Source organism: Chionomys nivalis, chromosome 2 (genome assembly GCF_950005125.1).
Source record: "Chionomys nivalis chromosome 2, mChiNiv1.1, whole genome shotgun sequence".
Classification (NCBI taxonomy): domain Eukaryota; kingdom Metazoa; phylum Chordata; class Mammalia; order Rodentia; family Cricetidae; genus Chionomys; species Chionomys nivalis.
Genome location: NC_080087.1, coordinates 31700870 through 31724089, shown reverse-complemented (window position 1 = coordinate 31724089; position 23220 = coordinate 31700870).

The window sequence follows — 23220 nt, the reverse complement described above, 5'->3', positions numbered from 1 at the left end:
GTTCCAGGACAGACTCCAAAGCTTCAGAGAAATCCAAAGCTACAGAGAAACCCTTTTTTGAAAGAGAGAGAGAGAGACAGAAAGAGAGAGGCAGAGAGAGAGAGAGAGAGAGAGAGAGAGAGAGAGAGAGAGAGAGAGAGAGATTGCATACAAGAACTTATTGCAAATTCTGTACCAACTACGGCCTGCTTTTATGGGTAGGTACTTCCACAGATTCTAGGAAAAAAAAAAGAAAGTCAAGTATATATTTGTAGTTTTTCAAAATCTTCTGTGAAGGAAAAGGTTCCTCAAAGCAAAAGCATAATCATTGACCCCCACTGTGTATGACTATGCTCCCAACATCCTAATACTTGCTGGTGATGGCTCTGGTCTCCTATGTCAGGCCGTGAAATTTCGGGAAGCTTTTTTATGAGAGCCACAAGAACATCCATGGCTTGCACCTCTTAAGAAGCAAGAATTTCATACCACGCACATGTGTTGAAACATTCCTAGGTATTACCTCTCATCTTGCCTACGGCAATATACAAAGCAAAACCACCTCTTAGCATCTCAGCAGAGAGAAGATTCCTGCTTCCAGGGAAATGCCATGCACAATCAACTATTTGAGTAATGACTAAATAAGGAACTTCTTGGCCACAACGCAGGCTATAATAGGGCTTTTTGTTTTCAATTAAGCCAGAGAGATAGGGGGTGGAATTAAGTTTAAGCTGACATGGATGGAAGATTATCATCTTCATTATCAAAGCAAATGATGTGTCATTGATTCAATTACCCAAAGTGCTTCGAATTCTGGTATTGTGGGTGCTGGTTTGATCTTCAGTGTTTCTCCCTTCTAGGGAAGTTTGCTGTAGAGTGTTATAAGTGTGGGATCTAAAATCAGACTAGAATTCAGATGTTTTGTTATTCTCGCTGTTTACATCTATGCAGATAACAATCTCTCTAAGCTCTGTCTCCTCATGTATAAAATGATGATAACACCTACCTTCTGAGGCAGTTGTAAGTTCAAAATTAAATATTGTTCATGGAGATGAAGCCCAGTTTCCAACTGAAAAGGGGGCTAGATAAAGTCTGGGTCCGGAGGAGGTGCTGGAGTTCATTGGAGCCTTTGAAGGATAGGAATTCCTACAAAGCGAGTTCCAGGACAGCCAGGGCTGTTACACAGAGAAACCCTCTCTTGAGGTGGGAAACAAAAAAAAAAAAGAGGTAGGAACTCGGGGAAGAATGTTAGGTTTGCCACTGAAGGAGGTAGGCAATAGCAGCCCATATGCTCGCTGTTATTTCCTGGATGTAATGAAATTGGCACCTTCCTCTCTCACACCCTTCCACCATGATGCTCTCAGTGTCTTGCCATGTTCCCAAACCAACAGGCTGACCAAACAGTGGACCCTCTAAAACCATGAGCGAGGTGGATTTTCCCCATAAATTGATTTTCTGATATTTTTGTCATAATGACAGAAAGCTGACAAACATAACAGTCTATATATTATTCAAGAGAGAAGCTGTAAAGTAAAGGCTAAGGAGCATCTTTCTGTATGCTGCATCGATTTTGGTGCAACTGAAAACACTGAGCCCATTAATAGGCATTTATCATGATTATAGTTATAAGTAGCCAGGCTGGTCATAAAAATGGTCTTTATATTAATGACAAAGCACTATCAAAAAATGCTTAAAGGAAAAAGATCATGCTCCTTGGGTACCAAGAGTGTACTGATAAAACCATGGACAAGACAAGACTTTCTCTTTGGTTTTAGTGTAAATACCCTCAGGCCGACCACAGATAACCTGTCTAGAACTTCCCTAAAACTGACAAGAACTCAACAAAGAAAGTTTGGTTAAGTAAAATTCAAAAGTCTTCCAAGTGTTCAAGAATTCCACTCAAATCCTACCTATGGCTGTCTCCAGTAGGCTTGCCTCTTGTCACTTCATCAGATCCTCTGCGGCTGTTAAAGCCATAAAGGGCTCCAGTGGGCCTAAAGGTAGCTGGAAGAAAGACTGTGTTCCTAAACTAATGTTTCCCAAATTACAGAGCAATGCATCTGCTAAAAGGTTTGTGAGAGTATCCCCCGAGAAAAAGAATCATTTCGCCATCAAGGAAGTTTAAAGAAATCTCATGAGTGAACACACTCCTCTCTGGCCGCTTTTCCAGATTCTCCCAAGCTGTGGACATCCTGAGACAGTGATCCATGCCTGCGGCTCTAGCATGGGACTGAAATCACGAAGCCTCTCTTACCTGTCCCCACCCACCACGACTACCCTAGTTGTCATTTTACTTTCTCTTCAGCAAGGCACTCACTAAATAGTCTTAAATTTGTGATCCTTCAACCTCAACCTAACAAGTCCTCTGGCATCACTGTGTGCAGTCAGCTTAGTAGTTGGTTTTAGTTGTGGTGTGTGTGTGTGTGTGTGTGTGTTCCATTGCTATTAGTATTGTTCTAGTTTGCTTTCTGTTGTGTGCTAGAACACCCTGATCAACAGAAACTTCGGGAAGAAAGGGTTTATTTGGCTTATACTTCCAGGCCACACATAGTCCGTCCATTATTAAGGGAAGTCAAGGCAGGAACCCAAACAGGAGCTTGGAATAGAAACCTCAGAAGAACGGTGCTCGCTGGTTCACTCCTTCACAGGCTTATGCCTAGCTAGCTTCCTCACACAGTCCCAACACCTGTATGATATAGCACCTGTCAAGAGATGGTGCCACCCACATGTACTGAGCCTTTCTGCCTCAAGTAATAACAAGACAATGCTCCACAAACGTGCCCATAGGGCAGTCCGAGCTAGGGAATTCTTCAGTTGAGGTTCCCTCTTGTGAGATGACTCTCGTTGTGTCAAACTGACAGCCAAAGCTACCTAGAACAGATACATAAGCGTGCACTCTTCTGAGGTTGAGGTGTGATAATCGTTCTTAATGTCACTGAGCCCGTGGTCTGACTTTACTGCCTACAAAGATGAAGGATGTTTCCAAATACCCGGACCCCAGCTGTAAAATAGTGGGGAAAGTGTAATCTGTGAAAGGACTTGGAGGATTCAAAAAGTTCCCTCATTTAAATCATTTATTTATTTATTTATTTATTATGTATACAATATTCTGTCTGTGTGTATGCCTGCAGACCAGAAGAGGGCACCAGACCCCATTACAAATGGTTGTGAGTCACTATGTGGTTGCTGGGAATTGAACTCAGGACCTTTGGAAGAGCAGGCAATGCTCTTAACCTCTGAGCCATCTCTCCAGCCCCATTTAAATCATTTTGGGCAACGCCTCGCATGCAGAAAAATACTTGGTTTATCAAATGCTAGCAAAACAAACTTCTCCATTCCCATCACCTTCACAAAAGCTTTTCAATAACAGAGATTTTTTTTATTGTGTGCTCTTCACTTATAGCATAGAAAGTCGTGATTTTTTTCCCTTTGAGACATGTTCTCACGATGGAGTCCTGGTTAGCCCGGCACTATGCTGACTCTACTGACCTTCAACTCACAGAGATCAGCCTGCTTCTGCCTCCCTAGTGCTAGGATTAAAATCATGTGCCACCACACATTGTCCAAATAAATACTTAGGGAACATATGGTTGATAAATTGAAGATCATATCAGAACAATGTTAGCATTAAATCCAAACTAATAAAACCCAATTTCAGGATCTGGAGAAATGGCTCAGTGATGAAGAGCTCTCGCTACTCTTGCAAAGGACCTGGGTTAGGTTCCCAGCACCCACTGGCCTCTTCTGGCCTTTATGGGCTCCCGCACACATATGGGACATACACATACACACACTTTTTAAATTGCAGTAATAAATTCCCCAATAATTGAATTCAAGCCCATGATTGTGGTCTAGAAGGTATTGAGTGTTTCAAGGAATATGGTTTAGCAAGACCATGGTTTATTCTTTCTTTATCCCTGAGTATTCTGGAACTCACTATGATCCTCCTGTCTCTGCCTCTCAAGTGCTGGGATTAAAAGTATGTACCACTACTCTGGTTCCTGAGTTTTTGAGAACACTCTTGGAGGAGAGAGCTAGAATAAACTTCCTGAGCCTTGATATCCAAAGATCTTTAAGTATTTTCTACCCATTCAGAAAAAAGACCTGCAGAAATACCACTGAATTCTCCCCTCCACTACACTTGCATAGCTCCGCATAACAGAGACATGTTCCATTGCTCACCTTTGCAAAAGGACATGAGAGCAGCAGTGAGACTATAATCCTTGTTAAAACACTTTGGAGGGATTAAAGAGATGGCTAAGCAGTTAAGAGACCCGACTGCTCTTTAGAGGGCTAGGGTTCAGTTCCCAGCACCCACATGGTGGCTAACAACCATCTGTAACTCCAGTCCCAGAGGATCTGATGCCTGTCTCTGGCTTCCATGGGCACCGAATGCATATAGCCCACAAACATACAGGCAGGCAAAACACCAACAACATAAAATAAAAATAAATAAATGGTGTGGAACAATGGGCTGTATTCCATCAATTATATTTTAAATAAATGCTGATTGGCCAGTAGCCAGGCAGGAAGTATAGGCGGGACAACCAGACAGGAAGTAGAGGCGAGTCAATGAAAACAGGAGAATTCTGGGAAGAAGGAAGCCCATTCCTCTGCATCCTGGCCCAGCCACAGAAGAACCAAGATGTGACTGCCTTGCTGAATAAGGTACCAAGTCACGTGGCTAGCATAAACAAGAACAATGAACTAATATAAGTTATAAGAGTTAATAAGAAGCCTAAGCTAATAGACCAATCAGTTTATAACTAATGTAGACCTCTGTATGATTTCTTTGGGACATAATCATTGTGGGAACAGGGCAGAACAGAAACCCCAACAACAAATAAATCTCTAAAAATTTGAATTCACAACCCACCCTATTCTATTTCCCAATTAACAGGCATAAAAGCATTATGATCCTGAAACTAAGCCAAGAGGACTTATGGGATCCACTTACAAAGTCATCTCCTCTAACTTCTCAAGGCTGTAGTTTAGTTTGAATTCTCCTTTTTAAACTTTCATGGTCATATGTTATTTGTAATAATTTGTATTTCCATTTGACATTTTTATAGACATATGCAAGACACTTGAATTGTATTTACTTTACCTAACCTTCTCTCGTGGAGTTCATTCTCACCGTTCTGTGGCAGGAGTTTGGTTTGGTTAGTTGGCTAGTTGGGGAGTCTGGCTTGGGGGTTTGCTGGGTTGGGGAGAGGAGGTGGAGGGGTTGTGGTCTTGAGGAATGTTTGTTAAGCCACAGATTTCTGTATGTGTCTGTTTTTGTGTCAGTAGTGTGATGTTTCTGTCACGGCTCTGAAGTACAACTGGAAATCTGGTTTTGTGATGCTTCCAGCATTGCTTATTTTGCTCAGAATTACTCAGGCTTACCAGGTCTTTAGTTCTTCCTTATGAATGCCAGAACTGTCTGTTTTCTGGTTCTTTCAGGGACTGCATTAAATCCGGAATTGCTTCTGGAAATGCTGCCACAGTGCTAATTCGGCTGACTCGTGAAGTTGGAAGATCTTTCCGTCTTCTAATGGCTACTGCAACTTCTTCCTTTCATGTTCTAAAGTTTTCGTTGTACGGGTCTTTCATCTCCTTACTAAGCCTGACTCCTGAGTATTCTTTGAGGTCATAATTAATGGGATTGTTTTCCAGTCTTTTGCTTTGTATATAAAACAGTCTAGCGATTTCTGTATGCTGATTTTGCATCCTGCTACTTTGTTCAAGGGGATTCTGTTTAACAATTCCCTGATGGAATTGGAGTCCTTTTCAATTTTATTTTACCTTATTTGAGTACAAAAACAAGAAATTCTTCTTTTCTTAACTTTTTTTACATCCCAACCACAGTTCTCCCTCTCACCTTCCTCACCCTCTCCTTTGCCTCCCCACCCCACAATCCATCCTTCATCCACTCCTCCCAAAGGGTAAGGCCTCCCATAGGGAGTCAACAAAGCCTGGCACATTAAGTTGAGGCAGGACCGTGCCCCTTCCCCACATATTAAGGCTGAACATGGCATCCTACCATAGGGAATGGGCTCCAACAAGCTAGTTCATGTACCAGCGATAGACTCTGGTCCCACTGCCAGGTGCCTCATGGATAATCCAAGCTACACAACCATCTCCCACATGCAGAGGATCTAGCTCAGTTCCATGGAGGCTCCACAGCTGTTGGTCTAGAGTTCATGAGTTCCCACGAGCTTGATTCAGCTGTCTCTGTAGACTTCCCAGTCAAAACGACTCTGAGATACCATCTTACACCTGTCAGAATGGTTAAGATAAAAAATACTAAGAACAGCTTATGTTGGAGAGGATGTGAAATAAGAGGATCACTCCTCCACTGCTGATGGGAGTGCAAACTTGAACAGCCACTTTGGAAATCAGTATGGTGGTTTCTCAGAAAATTGGGAATCAATCTACCTCAAGATCCAGTGATACCACTCAGAAATACCCAAAGAATGCTCAATCCTACCACAAGGACACTTGCTCAACTATGTTCAAAGCAGCATTGTTTGTAATAGCCAGAACCTGGAAACAGCATAGATGCCCTTCAACTGAAAAATAGATAAGGAAAATGTGGTACATTTACACAATGGAGTATTGCTCAGCTATAAAAAACAATGACATTTTGTAATTTGCAGACAAATGGATGGAACTAAAAAAAAAATCATCCTAAGTAAGGTAACCAAGACTCAGAAAAACTCACTCATAAGTGGATACTAGATGTAAAGCAAAGGATAACCAGGCTACAACCCACAACTCCAGGGAAGGTAGGTAGCAAGGAGAACACTAAGAGAAATGAATGAATCTCAGGGAAGAAGAAACAGATGAGATCTCATGGGTAACTGGCGGGGGGGGGGGCAGTAGAGGGGAGGGAATAGGGGATTAGAACATGAAGGAATGGGAGGGTTGAGTTGGGGGAGGAGTGGAGTGGAAGAGCAATGAAAGATATATCTTGATACAAGGGAGTCATTATGGGGTTAGGTAGAAACCTAACCTGGTACTAGGGAAAGTCCCAAGAACCCACAACGATGACCCCAGCTAAGACTCCAGGCAATAAGCCGGGCGGTGGTGGCGCGCGCCTTTAATCCAGCACTCGGGAGGCAGAGACAGGTGGATCTCTGAGTTCGAGACCAGCCTGGTCTACAAGAGATAGTTCCAGGACAGGCTCCAAAAAGCCACAGAGAAACCCTGTCTCGAAAAACCAAAAAAAAAAAAAAAAAAAAAAAAGACTCCAGGCAATAGCAGAGAGGATGCCTGAACTGACCTTTCCCTGTAATCAGAATGGTGGCTACACTAACTGCCATCATAGAGCCTTCATCCAGTAACTGGTGGAACAAGACACAGAGATCCACAACCAAGCCCTAGGCTGAGCTCCGGGAATCGAGTCAAAGAGAGGGAGGAGGGAGTATGTGAGCAAGGGAGGCACTGGAATCTTTTATAAGCTCATGTCATTTCAAATAGAGATAATTTGACTTCCCCCTTCCCAACTTGTGCCCCTTTTCTTTCTTTCTTTTGCCTTCTCGTCTGAGTAGAAGTTCAAACACTGTACTGGAGTAGACACATTTGCCTGGTTGCTGGTTTAAGAGGGAATGCTGAGGAGGTTGCTCATTGGTGGGGCACTTGAATAATGCAAGCAAGGGCCTGGGTTCAACTTCTACCTCAGATGAGTGAAAAACCAGAGTGCACATGTTAAGTTTTTAACCATTCTTTGTCTTTCTATCTTTCTTTCTCTTTCTCTGTCTTTTTTTTTTTTTGGTGGGGAGGGGGGGTTGTTTTGGTCCAGTTTGGTGTTTTGGTTTTTTTGGGTTTTTTTGCAAGACAGGTTTTCTCTGTGTAGCTTTGGAGCCTGTCTTGGATCTTGCTCTGTAGAGCTAGGCTGGCCTCAAACTCAGAGATCTGCCTGCCTCTGCCTCCCAAAATCTGGGATTAAAGGCATGCACCACCACTGCCCAACCTTAGATTTTACCATTCAGTACAACGTTGTTTATAGATTTGTTGTGTAGCCTTTACGATGTTAAAATAATATGCCTTCTCTTTCAGGTTTCTTTAGCGCTTCATTCATGAAGGGATGTTGAACTTTGTCAAAGATCTCTCTGCATTTACTGAGTCAATCCTGTGATTTCTATCTTTGATTCTATTTATATAGTGAATGACCTTTATTGATTTGCATACACCGAACCAACCTTGAGTCTTTGGAGTTAAACCAATTTGATCATGGTATATGGTGTTCTCAATGCATTGATTTGATTTGGTTTTGCTTTGGGGATTTGTTGTTGTTGTTTTGGAATCTTTTCATCTAAGTTCATCAGGGGAATTAGTCTATACTTTTCCTTTTTTTGTTATGTCCTAATCTGGTTTTGATGCCAAGGTAATAATTGAGTCCAAAGCTAAGTTATAATTCCTTTATATGGGATGATCTTTGCTAAAGGTCTATCAGAATTCAATAACATTGGTCTGACCTTGGACTTTTCTTTATGACTGTTTCAATCTCATTGCTTTTTACAGATATGTCTAAGTTATTTTATATTCTCTTGATTTCATTTTATCTGGTTGCACATGGAATTATTCTACTTCTTCTAGAGTTTCTAATTTACTGTAATATGTTTCAAACTATTCCCTAAGGGTCTTCTAAATTTCACTAGCTTTTGACGTAATGTCCTCATTTTCATTTCCAATGTGATTAGCTTGAGTCTTCCCTTTCTCTTCTGCTTAGTTTGGCTAAGAGTTACTCAACCTTATTTATCATTCCAAGAACCAACTCCCCAGTTCTTTCTGGTGTTCTTTCAGCTTCATTTTGGTCATTTCCATACTGATCTTTACTATTTATTTCCATTAAATAATTTGGGATTTGGTCTGCTCTTCTTTTCCATAAGGCCTTGAGGTCCATCATTAGGTTATTTGAGATCTTTCTGGTGTTTTTAATGTAAGCATGTGTAGAAATGAACTTCCCTCTTAGAACTGCCTTTGCTGTAGTCCCAGAGAGCAGGTAAGTTGTCTGTTCACTTTCTTTTGATTCTAGGAGCCTTTCACTTTCTCCCTTGACTTTCTCAATGGCCCACTGATCATTCTAGAGTGTGTTATTACTTTTCCATATGTTACATAGTTTGCATAGTTTCTCTTACTTCCAATTTTGATTCCATTATGATCTGATAAGATACAAAAATTATTTTTATTTCTTTTGTATTCTTAAGACTTTATTTATGGCTTAAAATGTGATCTAGTTAGGGGGAAAAAAGCTGCTGAGAAGAATATATACTCCAGAGACATTGGATGGAAAATTCTGTAGATGTCTGTGAAATCTATTTGCACAATAATGCAAATTGATTATGAAGTTTCTTTGCAGGCTTTTTTGGCTTGGTTTGGGGTTTATGTGTGTGTGTGTCTATGTTTCTGTGTCTGTGTGTCTTTGTGTGTGTGTTGTCTGTTTGAGGTGTGATCTTTTTTGTTTTGTTGTTGTTTTGTATACGCAACCCATCTATGTTTGCGGTGAGCAGCAGTTCCTGCAGAGGTTCACAACTGATCAAGGTCTGAGAATAAATGACTAATTGTGGCATAGTGGACCAATGCTCCATAAGTAGAAGAAATTAATCAAGCATCCATATTCCCCTTCAAAGACTATGGGTCCATTCCAGAGAGAAGTGTGGAAAGCACGTTATAGAGGAGGAACAAGCAGACCACTGTGTAGCTAATCCTTTTGAGCAGAAACATTCTTTCCTGAAGGGAAGAGGAAACCACAGAAAACGCAGAAAGTCAACTGAAACATAGGAAGCTCCTGAAACTTAGAAGATTCACAAGGCCCCTCCTCAAGGTTGTGGGAAGGTAAGCAACTTCTGGGGAAGGTAGTCTGTCCTGTGACTCTGAGTAGTGAGGCAGGAAGCACCAAGGATGCCACTTTCGCGAATTGTCACTCCTGCTAGTTTTTCCGTCATGCATGGTTTTTCTCCAGGTAGAGACCATCCATCTGCTACAAAGTTCTTGTTCACCCTGTCTAGAATAGAGTACATGGACTGCAAAGAGCACAAAGAGGAGTTGCTTTGCTGCCAACTCAGAATTCACTACCTTTATATGTGTAAAACAACAGAGTGTCACACAGTTAGAATGCTTGGTAGCAGTGGCATGCTAGCTCTGAGAGCCGTTCAAGATCTGAAAAGTGATACTGATCAAAGTTCTCAGGGACTCCTAGGTGCCAGCAGAAAGTACCTTTGCAGAACCAGTCTGAGGATCAGAACCAGTGGGTCTCAAAACCAGGAGCCACAGGTCTTGAAGGCTGGAAGCAGCTGCCAGGATGAATTCCCCTCTGCACTGTGAAGTCTTAGAGATGGAAGAGGGAATGAATCCTCTGCTGCAGCAGCTGGTCAGTCCTGGAGACAAGCTCAAGTGAGTTCCACGCCGCCCCAGAGCTCTCAGGTCTAGGAGACCAGCAAGTCCATCTCTGCCCCTACATGAATCTTGGCAGCAGGAGCTGGGTGGGGAACCTGGCTCTGATGTCTGTGTGTCTTGCTGCTCCAATGAGTTTCTTGACACAAGTGTACGTGTGTAATCCCAGGTCTGGTTGGCCAAATTAATTGAGGACCAGTTGAGCCCTAATTTTCTGGATGACTAACCACATCTGGCAAAACAGGGAAGAGCGGTCCAAAAGTTGCCATCAGCTCCTGTTGCGGTGGAGGCCCCTGCTGGCCTCCAGTTTGCAACTTTTCAGGCCTGGTGGACTCAGAGCTCTGCGGGTCAGATGCTGGGCCCATGTGCAGCCTGGATGTGTTTGCTGTTTGTTTCCTCTATGTAGCCTGCTTGTCCTTGGGACTGAGTTTTCCTGCCCTTCAGAGAAGCCCCTCACCTTTTCGAGTCCTGTTTTCCTGATGTGTCCTGGGGTTAACTTTCGATGATGCAACTGACATTGAGGCATCCAGGTTCCTGGAAGTAACACCTCATGCATGCTTCTTATATAATCCCAACAAAGTCCCTGGTTCACTAGCCTTCAGTGGAATTGTTTCTTTAGTCTGTCGTCAGTGCCCTATCTAGAGTAAATAGGTGTTTGCTTACGTCTCTCCAGGAGAAATTACATAACACGATGCTCTAACAAATTGCCACGAAATGAGTTAATTAAAACAAACAAAGCAAACCCCTTAGTCTTGGAGGAGAAAAGCCTGAAGCCAGTGCACTGGCTCCTTCTCCCTCCAGAGGCAGCCAAACAGAACCCTCCTTCCTTTCCCCTGACTTCAGGTGGTTGCTATAGCACCACATGGTGGCATTTGGACAATGGTGGTAAAACTTCCATCTCTGCCTATCTATGGCCATCTCTCCTTCCAAGGACAGCATGCAAGCAGGGTACACCCCTATCCTGCATGATCTGATTTAAACAATTATATCTGTAAACTCTATAGCCAGATAAGAATATAGTCTGAGATTCTGACATCACTTTAGGAAGACCCTTTGGCTAAATATGCCTTGATATCCCCACTGTTTCCCAGGCTTTGGGCTTTACTTTCCATCTGCCCACAACACATGCAGACACACGCACGCACGCACGCACGCACACACCCATCTACATTGTCAGGTTTTTTTTTACTTTCTATTTGGGCATAGATGCACATTTATGTGCAGTTTTACAAAATAATAAAAGAATCCCATAAACGCTTTGCCCAGTTTTCTTAGATGTTGTCTTGCCTAACTGTATTACAAAATTGCAACATGAATAAATTCATCATTAATAAAAAATCTAGTTATTACAGTCAACTATCACAAGTTTTGCATTTAAAAGGGAACCCTAACCATTTCAGAGTACAGACAGATGTTAGGGAGGGTCCCCCAGAGGACAGCATGTCAAAACTGAAACGTAAGTCATAATGTAGAAAACAAAGAACATACAGGACAAAGAACCTTCTTCCAGATAGATAGAATTATGATTAAAGTGTTTCTTGGAATGAAAAAAAAAAACATCAAAGTGCATCGAGAAACTAAAATTGTAGCACAAAAAATAATATTTAAATATTTGTACAGACAGTGAGAAACTAAAAAAAAAAAGAAAAGAAAAGAAACCCATAACTGACAGATTAGCTGCTTCCCACAGAGGGGCAGTATCCAGCCGTCAGGAGGCCTTGAACATGAGAGTGGACTTACCACCTTCACACTAGACACAGGCATGCTTCTGCTTTTTAACACAGGAAGGTGCAAGCCATCTCATTTGGTGACCCCCTTTTCTTGGTGCAGCCCAAGGTACAGGAACCTACCAAAGAAAGGCAGTGTCTTATAGTGTTATATTGCTCTGACAAAACCCCGTGACCAAGACAACTGGGGGATCATTTACAGTCTCAGGGAGGTAGTTCACGATCATCATGGTATCGAACAGACAGGTGTGGCATCGGGAGATCAATTACAGTCTTGGGGAGCTAGTCCACGATCGTCGTGGTAGGGAGCAGACAGGCGTGGCACTGATCAGCAACATGGCCCATCCTCATCTGCAGGTCGAAGCCAGAGATACTGGTCCTGGGGTGGGTTTTTGAAATCTCAAAGGCCACCACCCCCAGTTACACACTTCTTCCAACAAGACCACACCTTTCCACAAGGCTACACCTCCTGAACAGTTCACCAATCAGAGGCTAAGCATGCAAATGTATGAACTTTTGGAGGCTCTCAATCAAACCGGCTAAGGTGAGGGGGAAGAGCATAAATCAGCAAAGTGTCTGTGTGGCCTGGCAAAGAGTTGACAGCAAACCAAGTGACCGGGACGTGGCACCGGAGTTAGAAGTCATGAGTTTAGCAGTATCAGTTCCAGCCTTCCATCGTGTTTCCAGCAGCCCTTGGCACCTGGCTAAAGAGACAGAGAAGACAAGACAGTGATTAATCTTACATTTGGGTTTGGGAACAAAGACACCTTGTGTTGGGGGTGCAAACAATTCATATATAAGCTAGAAATCAAACAACACGAAGATTTTTATCTAAGCTCGGGGTCCTATGTCTACTCCCAGCTACAATCTGTTCAGAATTTAAAAAATAGGCCCAGAAACTGCTAGAAACGGCCCACTGAAGCCCTCTCAGATTTGATGAGAATTGGCTTCCCAACAGCAATGAAGAAACAGACACCACTTTGAGACATCGCTACTGCTCTGTGATTTTTAGCACTCAATTAAAGAAGGAAAACATTCTTAGAATTTGAGAACTCGCTAGAAATCATATATTTCTTTTTCCCTGAAACTGACCTTGCTGTCCAAAAGCCTTCAAGCCTTCCTGGAATCTCTTTAGAACTCTGGACCGTTTTCCTGATGTGTCAAATCCAAGCACACCTCTGCCAGCATCATAAGCAGGAGCCTTTCTCCTCCTAGTATCATGATGGATATAACCTTGATTCCAAATAAAAGGATCAGGTAACTCTACTGCCTACAGCACCACCTATTTCTCCTAGAGTTTAATTTCCGGATTGAGACACAAATATTAATCAGTATGAAATATGGCCATGAGTGTCCAAGAAATGTTTAAAAGGAAAGTGGAGCTGGTGTGTTAATGACAGACACTAAAACTTCTCAAAGACTTTTCACCAAAAGAATTAAACAATTTTGAGTGTAGCTCAGTCCCCCACCTCTGAACAGATTAGAAGTTACAATTAAACCCTAGTTTCTGGCAGAAATCAGAGGAGACCCAGCATAGAAGAAGAGTGATAGACAGGTGGCCTGAACTTGAACTCTGACTCAGCCATTTATGAGCTGTTTGTCCTCCACTGGCTGCTTATCTGTTTCATCTCTGCTATGACAGTATGGTAATTAGTGTCCCCCAAGAGTTATCTGAAGAGCAAATCACTTAGGACAAGGCTAGGAAAAAAAAAAAACAAGCCTCCCCTGCCCCCCGCTTTACAACTTGCTCAGAGAAAGCCTGAGAAAAGAAAGTCATTGTGTGCATTAAAGAAAGTCAGTGTATGTTCCAAATGTATCCACAAGAACCTCATGTCACATAGTCCAACATCACTTGTGTTTGCTTTTCGAGACAGAGTTTTTCAATGTAGCACTGACTGTCCTAGAACTTGCTCCGTAGATCAGGCTGGCCTCTAACTCAGATATCTGCCAGCCTCTGCCTCCTGAGTGCTGGGATTAAAGGGGTGCCCCACCATTGCCCAGTGTAGCACCTGACATTACTTTTATAATGATGAGGTTGATATTTCTAAGACTAGCCTTCTCTGGAAATGTCCTATTCCTCTCTTCAAGCTCAGGATATATCACAATGTCTACCAGATTACAGAGGCTGAGGCACGGGGATTTCTAGAAGTTCCAGGCCAACCTGTTATAGAGACATACCCTAAGTCCATAAAAAGAGAGATTAACTAAACTGAACTTTAGACAAAATATTCTTAGAAGCTTTAAGTATAAGATTTCAAAAAGTAGCAAGGCATGGTGGTGTATGCTTTTAATGACAGGAGGCAAAGGCAGGCTGAATTCTACAAGCTCCTGGCCAACTTGGTCTACATAAGTGAGACCTTGTTTAATATACATACATTATAATATATATGTGTGTGTTTATAAATATATGTATATAGAGAGAAATAGCAGAAAGAGACAGTGCAAAGAGCAGAAAAACTCACAAATGCCAAACTGAAGTAGGGCTAGCATTTTAAGCTTCTATTTTTGCTAATTCTCCACAATCTACCCACCCTCATATAGCCCCTCAACAACAAAGCCACAAAGGTCAGGAGTAAATAAAGCCGATGTCTAATGCCTGAGAAGACAGGAAAAACAGAGTCTTGAAGACTTTGAATGAGACAGACAGAAAATGCAAGAAAGACAGCACTTTCCCCCTGGCCATGAAGACCTCAGCCTCCAGCGACTCACTCGCTGAAAACTAAGCAGTGCCCTCATCTTCTCTCTGACCCCGTTAATGCTCAGCTCTAACCTTTCCTCCATTACTCAAAACATTCAAACTGTAGGGGAGGGAGTGACTGACAATGCTTTACATAGAATCTACATGCTTAGCATTGAAGTACACATGCTACCTTATTGTTAACATTAGTATAAATGCCTTTTTTAATCTCACAAACTCTGATATCTCAGTACTGCAGGTTTTCACTTTGCAATCCTCCAAATGACATATAGAAAACAAAACTGAAGAGGAAGCCCAGCCAATCACCTTGTTGGTAGGGCATGTTCCCCTTGGGCTAATATTTACTTATAAATCTTGCGGGTGTGCTTCCCACTTCCTCTTTGTTTTTCCTGTGCTTCGCAGGAACTCTGGCTTTGCAAGTCCCCCTTTTCTTACCCTTATTAAAGCTAAATATTTTATAATAAAGCTAGTCTGGTTAATTCTATAGACCACCCGCCAACAGTTTGGCGCCCAATGTGGGGGCTTTTCAGATACCCGCCAACACAAAACTGTCAGAGTATTAATTTATGAAAAGGGAAATAAGAATGGCTTCTTAAAAGTTACTTCCCAAACCAGATTCATGGGCTTAAAGGGAACATACAGCCTTGTGTCAAACAACAGAAGCATATTTACCTGGGGGCTCATATTATCTAAACGAAGCCTAGCAGAAATAATTTGAGCATAGAAACAGCAGGAAAAAAATTATGCTCAGGAAACTGAGACCATGTGCTCTTCTTGCATGTATTTTAAAATAATAGAATAATCAAGACTGCAAAACAACCACAATCATATTTCATAAATCATATTTCTTATAATCCTATGTGTCTGCACTTCTCATGAAATCTTGACCTCACCACAATCTTATTTCCATCACAAAATGACCCTAAAATGCCTTGTCCTCCAAACTTGCGAGACATTCTCCATGCTGGTTCTACCATGGAGGGAGTCATTTCTCTCAGCAACACTTAGCACATCCAATTTCACGTTAGTCCTCATTTCCACCTGAGCTCAGACCATCTACTCCATCTGCCCAGTAGCCTCCTAAAATGCTAATCTAGCTGACCTTTTTATAATGATTTACTGACTCTCTTGGATGCAGGTGCCAACCCAATTGGGTCTGACCCAAGTGTGTAGGATGCCAGATACTCATGGTCATCAGAGACTGGCCTGAACCAGCAACTCCCAAGTTCATTGTCTCGCATCCATGATTAAGGAAATGGACACCCGAGGAAGAAGGCTAAGTAGAAGCAACTTCTAAAGATATAAGGATAGGTGAGAAATTAAGGGAAAGTGAGAAATTAAGGTAATTGAACTTCCTTGTTTGGGGATTTTTTTTTTTTTTTTTTTTTTTTTTTTGGTTTTTCGAGACAGGGTTTCTCTGTGGCTTTGGAGCCTGTCCTGGCATTAGCTCTGTAGACCAGGCTGGTCTCGAACTCACAGAGATCTGCCTGCCTCTGCCTCCCGAGTGCTGGGATTTTCTGTCCATTTCAAGTAATGATATCTGTTTGGCCATCCACCTCGGGACACAGCACTCCGTCACATAGAATAGCACTTACTTGGTACCCAGCATCCAGCAGCAGAGGGGCGGCTAAACACTGAACAGTTTGAGAATCTACCCATGAGTTATCCACTGTTCTAAATACAACACCTAAAACAACACTGCCTGATGAAAGCTTTTCTGAGTGAAGGAATGAATGATCAATGGCAAATGATTTAATCCCCCACAATCATACAGTCTGGCTGATTTCATGAGCTTTATTCCTCAAAGCTGAGACGGTCACATTCTCCAAACATCTTAGAAACTAGGGCGATTTCCAGAGTTATGAAATCCAGGTGTTTCATATGAGAAAAGTGACATGAAGAAACTTAATTTAGAAGTATCTAGAACTTCAGAGTTGGGGATATAGCACAATAATAGTTCACTTGCCTGGGTTTGATCCCAGGCACTGGAAGGACAATTTTTAAAAGAGTTAATGGCTTCATATATTTGATATGAAAATTCTGCTTATCTGTTTGTTGAAGCTTATCTGTCCTTAGCTATGTTTGACCCTATGCCAGTTGCAAAGTAAATCTATACTAAGAAATGTGTACAGTGAAAAGAAGGACGCTTCCTCACTGCCTTCTTGAAGCTGTCTCTGTGTAAGCAAAGCATGCAAGATGACCTCTGATAAGTCTCCACCGAGCTGAGGTTCTCCTCATGCTAAATCAGAACGGACTTCAGAAAGGATGGACATAGACTAAACTATACTGGCAGGAGAAAACAGACACGCATGAGTCAGAAACAACCCTACCCCTGGGAAGGGACAAAGCTTTCTGTCGTGTCTTCCCGGTGGTAGCACACCCACTAAAAGAAAATAGAATTGAGAACAATCAGAACCCCAGGGCCAGCAAAAAAGGCTCCGACGGTCCTACTGTACAGGACCTTGGATGCCAAACTAAAAGCTGAGAGCCACTGGAGTGACTGGGGTGGAGGGAAGTAATGTTGACAAAGACACTGGTCCTAAGCACACTAAACTATTAAAGGGAAGAGAGGGCATTCAAAGCTTGCTTGTTGCCATAGTGATATGAATACTGAAAGGGGGAGATGAATGCTGCTTCCTATGGAAGCCCCGACTGGCCTCGAACTCTCAGCAATAAACAGGGAGAGGGTAGCCATGGGATCCGAATCTTACAGGCCAGAACAGAGCCCAGCATAGCAGAGGTAGACTATATCACAGAGGAAATGCCCAAGCAGAAGGAAGACAGATCCTCTGCGAGGCTGGTCTATATTCAAAGAATGTATTTGCATAAAGGACAGAATGCAAGCCAGACATGATGTCTCCCATCTGTAATCCCAGCACTAGGGAAACCAAGACAGGAGGGTTACCCTGAGCTTATGACTACAACGTGAATTTCGGGCCAACCTAGGCTTTTGAGTGAGACCACGTCTCAAAACAGCAAAGGTCTCATCATGGCGCATGCCTCTAATCCCAGTATCTGGGAGGAAAAGGCAGGAAGGGCACGGGAAGTTCCCGCTCAGCCTGGTCTACGGTAAGTTTCAAGGCCAAATAGCAAGAGCTCAGTCTCTAATAAATAATGGTTATCAGTCAAGAAAAGCAGAGCTAGTTAGTAATAATGGGATGTTTCTGGGGAATAGTAAAAAAGACACTTTCTGGTATAAAACTAATGACTCTGCCTGCCGTGTCATGAAGCAGCAAACAGCTAGGTGCTGGACCACTATGAGCTACCAGGACATCTGGAAAAGATGACAGGCCTGAGAGGAGAGCACACAAATCCAGAGGCAGAAATGAGGCTAGAAAGTATAAAAAAGCTGTCTAACTCTAATACACTGGTTCATTTCACACCACTAACTGGTATCTCCTCATTCATTATGTGTGTTCAATGTGTTTCCTCTATACTTTGCATACTGTCTGTTTTCTGTTGCTGTAGCAAAATACCAGAAGTTAGGTCCTTTATTAAGAAGAGAGGTTTATTTAGTGGGTCTAAATGCTCAAGATCAGGCAGCCCCATCTGTCTGGCTTCTGATGAGGGCCCCATTCTGGGTACAACTCAACATGGTAGAGAAGCCAAAAAGTAAATGGCAAAAGAGGCAAGAAGGTGAGTGACTCAGAGGTCAGGGCTCTCTGAAATAACCCTCTCTCTTGGAAACTAACTGGAGACCCAGGAGAACTATGTTAATCCCCTCTGAGTATAGCACCTCACTAGGCTCTCTCTTAAAGTACCAAACCTCAACACTGCCACACTTAAAGTCTCCGCACCTTAATACTGTCACACCTGCCACACTTAAAGTCTCCGCACCTCGACCCGGCCACACCACTAACTTCCAGTACATGAACCCCAGTTGGGAACAAGCAATGTCCAAAGTATGAAGCCTTAGTTCATTGTCACCTCAAAGAGATGGGATAGTAACTGCTATCCCATTTGATAGGTAAGGAAAGAGGAAGGTGGGACATTAGGAAGTTACACAGCCAAGATCCTGTGGTGTAAACCAGAGCAGGGCCTAGAGTTTCAATTCCTTCCTGGTTTAATTCTTTCCCCTAGAACAGAAGAGCCCTCAGATTGAAGCTTTTAGAGTTGTTTCTCTTCCTTTGCTTTTGTTTGATTTGATCCTGTTTTGGTTTTGGTTGTGTTTGAATCAGAGTCTCACTGTGTAGTCCTAAGTAGTCTGGAATTCACTATATCGACTGGGCTGGCCTTAAATTCACAGAGATACTCTGATTCTCAAATGCTGGGACTAAAGATGTACAACCTTGCATGTGGTGTTGAAACTTAACCCTGTAAAAACAGGAAAGAGAAGCAGGAGAGCTAGGGAGACTCGCCCTACAGAAAAGAGATATGTCACCAGGACCCTGGAAGAGGACAGCAACCTCCGTCACCAGATGGCCCTTGAAGTGATGTTGGGGGGAAGAGAGGGATCACAACCAACTCACTCTAGTTTGTCAAGACTCATTCCCACATTAAGTTGGAAGCCCTGAATCCTGGGAATCTCCTGTGTAGTGATGAGGCGAGCAGGCCTGCTTTTCATCCTGCCTGGGTCCTGCACGGCTAGCTTTACACCCGAAATAACAACACACAAATTGTATTCATTTAAACACTGCCTGGCCCATTATTTCTAGCCTCATCTTGGCTAACTCTCACATCTTGATTAACCCATTTCCATTAAAATCTGTGTAGCACCACGAGGCTGTGGCTTACCGGGAAAGATCCTAACCTATGTCTGTCTCTGGCCAGAGATTCATGGCGTCTTCCTGTCTCTGCTTTCTTCCTCCTACAATTCTGTTCTGTCTTCCCCACCTACCTATGTTCTGACCTATCAGGCCAAGCAGTTTTCTTTATTAATTAACCAATGAAAGCAACAGATAGATAGAAGACCCTCCTACACCACCCCTGGGTTTGAGACAGACTGTGGTGGCAGATGGCTGCCCCTTGGAAACAGAAGCTGTGGCAACAGAAGATGTTCTGGATTTCTACATGGCTGTGAGCACATGACAGACAGTGTGGCCTTTGGTGCGTCGTCACCTTCTGAGCTGCAGTACGGAGCCAGAATAGATGCGTGCCAACCTCTTCTGTTTAGCTGACTCATTTGAAATTGCTTAGGTGAGTGTCAAATGGCCCGTGTCGTTATTGTGATCATAACCAGTGTTCCTGACAGCGCAATGAAAGGACAAATGAAAATGTCTGCAAGGAGATTTATAAAAGCACATGGCTGCAAGCTAGCACTTCACTGTTGTTTTCATTGTTATAAATTACCTTCTAATGTTCATCTAATGTGGCCACGGGGCTGAGTTATGGACAGAATACTTGGCAAGAACTCCTTGTTTTGTTAAGAGTTCTAGGAAAACCATTGTGCTTTAACATTTTCCACATGTCATTTTAGCCTGCCTGAGACCAATGTCCATTCTGGTCCTCACCAAACAATTCAGCACCTGGTGGACAAGGCTGGAACCTCTAACATCTGGTTTGCTCTTTAAAATGGAGCCCATTCCTCGGCATGGAGAGATGGCTCAGCAGGTAAGGGCACTTGCTGCATAAACATGGGGGTCCAAATTCGAATCCTTAGCACCAGTGTGAGAGAGGGCAGCATGGCTGTGTGTGACTATAACCCCAGTGCAGGGGCTGCAGAGAGAGGCAGGTCGCAGGAGCACGCTGACCAGACTCTCTCGCTAAATCAGTGAGCTTCGAGATCAGTGAGAGACTCGGTCCCAAGGGGATAATGTGGAAAGGGATGGAGCAGGATGCCCCATGTCTTCCTTTGGCCTCCGTGCACATGCAAGAATGCACAACCACACCTGTGGACACACATGTAAACACAACACACACACAAATGGACACATTTCTAAGCTGTATTATAGAAATTTGCTCCAACAGATAAACGCAGCCTTGAAAAGACTAGTGAAAGAAGAGGAAAACCCCAGCCGAGAGGTGGGGGAAGAAGTGAGATTCCCGATGGCTGTAAAAGGACCATCGAGTCACCGGGAATCCTTATGTTGAAAGACCCCAGCTTAGCTGCTGTAATGCCATTTTGCAAGGCTTTCACACAAACAAGTGTTAGTTCAAGGTAAAGTCAGTACTCCTAGGCTGCCAAAGAGGATATCTGTGGTCAGACATCAGGCCTAGGAGGGGAACGAAAAGTTCTGGGAGAAACCACATGAGCCCTAGATAGAGCCAAGACAGCTATTATCAGATCTTCATGTCCCCGAGGAGCTTGTCCCCAAGTGAACCCATCGCCTCGTTCAAACTGACCAATGGGATCCCTGTAACCATCCATCTGCTTCTGTATGACTGCTTCTGCTGCCCGTTTCCATATAAAAGACCCCCTGCCCAGCCTGAGGGCGTGCAAGTCTTCCAAATAGACTCTGGCGCCCGCAGGTACCTGTGCACCGCTCAATAAAAAAACCTCTTGCCGTTGCAGTCAGTGGTCTCGGACTGTTCCTTGGGTTCAGGGGTCTTGTCCTGAGAGAAGGTCCTCCCCGAGGGTCTTTCAATGTGACTCACTGGGTGAGAGCACAATGATAATGCTAGTTCACCTGCATGGCAGAGATCAGAGGCACAGAAGCTGGAGACCCAAGTCTGCCATTCCTTAAGAGAAAGGGTAAAGGAAGGGCCGAGGGAGATTTGCAGAAAGGTGCAAATCCATCTTCTGCACCAGAGATGCTCTCCAACAGGTAGCTACTCAAGAGCTCTTGATATCGGCCTTTAGCTGAAGGCAGGGCAGACAGACAGACAGCTCTGACTTCACAGGGTGTCCCCAGACTGTCTATAGCAAGCACAAGTCTTCTAGAAAACCTACTTACAACACTCATATTCATTTTCACTCATTTTAAACAAGGCAAGTATGGAGTCTGGGGTCCTGAGCACACAATGTGGCCAGCCACACCATTCTGAAAGCATACTGACGGACCCGCTTCCCCACAAGGACAAGGGAACCAGCCAGATTGCCATGGCCTGCTTTCTGCTATTTCAGTTATATTTAGAAGACTCACTATTGATGTGCTAGTTTGCAAATAATGCCTTTGTTCCCTTTATAACATTAAAAAATTGTCATCTTCTCCCTCCTTCTGCTCCTCATTGGGACCTTGGGAGCTCATTTCGGTACTCCAATGTGGGTCTCTGTCTCTATCTCCATCCATCGCCAGATGAAGGTTCTGTGGTGATATGCAAGATATTCATCAGTATGGCTATAGGATAGGGCCATTTCAGGTTCCCTATCCTCAGCTGCCCAAGGAACTAATTGGGGACATCCCCCTGGGCACCTGGGAGCCCCTCTAGGTTCAAGTCTCTTGCCAACCCTAAGATGGTTCCCTTAAAGAGGATATATGCTTCCCTGCTCCCATATCCATCCTTCCTTTATCCCTACCATCCCAATTCCCCAAGTTCCCCCCACCCCTCCCTTCTCACTTTTCTCTCCCCATCTCCCCTTACCCTTATCCCACCCCACCCCCAAGATCCCAATTTTTTGCCCGGCAATCTTGTCTACTTCCCATATCCAGGAGGATAACTATATGTTTTTCTTTGGGTTCACTTTCTTATTTAGCTTCTTTAGGATCACAAATTATAGACTCAATGTCCTTTATTTATGGCTAGAAACCAATTATGAGTGAGTACATCCCATGTTCATCTTTTTGGGTCTGAGACACCTCACTTAGGATAGTGTTTTCTATTTCCATCCATTTGCATGCAAAATTCAAGAAGTCTTTGTTTTTTACCACTGAGTAGTACTCTAATGTGTATATATTCCACACTTTCTTCATTCATTCTTCCATTGAAGGACATCTAGGTTGTTTCAAGGTTCTGGCTATTACAAATAATGCTGCTATGAACATAGTTGAACAAATGCTTTTGTAATATCATAGGGCATCTCTTGGGTATATTCTCAAGAGTGGTATTGGTGGGTCCTGGGGTAGGTTGATCCCGAATTTCCTGAGAAACCGCCACACTGATTTCCAAAGTGGTTGGACAAGTTTGCATTCCCACCAGCAATGGATGAGAGTACCCCTTCCTCCACAACCTCTCCAGCAAAGACTATCATTGAAGTCAGGACCACGAGGGGTGCACCCACCCACTGAGACAGAGGGACTGATCTATTGGGAGCTCACCAAGGCCAGCTGGACTGGAACTGAAAAAGCATGGGATAAAACCGGCCTCTCTGAACATGGCGGACAATGAGGGCTGATGAGAAGTCAAGAACAATGGCACTGGGTTTTGATCCTACTTCATGTTCTGGCTTTGTGGGAGCCTAGCCAGTTCGGATGCTCACCTTCCTAGACCTAGATGGAGTGGGGAGGACCTTGGACTTTCCACAGTGCAGGGAACCTGACTGCTCTTCAGACTGGAGAGGGAGGGGGAAAGGAGTGGGGGGAGGGGGAGAGAAGTGGGAGGAGGGGGAGGGAAATGGGAGGC